Consider the following 671-nt stretch of genomic DNA (forward strand, 5'->3'; position numbering starts at 1 on the left):
GTCGCATCTTCCTCTAACTTGATATGTTAAGGTAAATTTGGATTTCTGCTTACTAAATGATTTGTATATATGCTTGCCTATCTACACGGCCTGAAATTTGGTGTGAGGTTGCGGGTATTGCATACAGTGTTAACTCCCGCAAGTGCCACGTTCGGTAAATTCCCACTCACTTATGACGCGCGATCTGCGCTGCCTCGTCTCTCTCTCGCGTGCGTTCTGCAGCAGTCACTTGGAAAAGTTGTTGTTGAACTTGTTGACTTTTGATGAGTTTGAGCGCGTGATGCACGCTGTGAAAAAGTGTGTTGGAAACACAAATTGAGGACCAAATCTGCACCTTATTGATGACCCGTGGTGTTAATATACTGCATCTGTCCCAGCGCGCGATGTAATAAAACTGCAGGTCGTTAATAAACGTTTTTTTATTTATTTTTTTATCCATTTTATACAATCCACCTTCATTTAGCAAGTGCACTCGCGCATAAACAATTTTCAAGTTCAACACTTTTTATTCCGTTCAGTTGTGGATGCTGCTGATTCACCGAGACCGCCGCGGCTCAGCAAGCAAACATGCGTGTGTGTGTGTGTGTGTTTTCCTTTGAAAAAGTTTCCCCAGAAATACCTCGCTATTTAATGCATTTTTCCTTACAAATTGTATTATCAGCAGAACAATT

The sequence above is a fragment of the Sinocyclocheilus rhinocerous genome, unplaced genomic scaffold, assembly GCF_001515625.1.
Source record: "Sinocyclocheilus rhinocerous isolate Xijiao unplaced genomic scaffold, SAMN03320098_v1.1 scaffold562, whole genome shotgun sequence".
Classification (NCBI taxonomy): Eukaryota; Metazoa; Chordata; class Actinopteri; order Cypriniformes; family Cyprinidae; genus Sinocyclocheilus; species Sinocyclocheilus rhinocerous.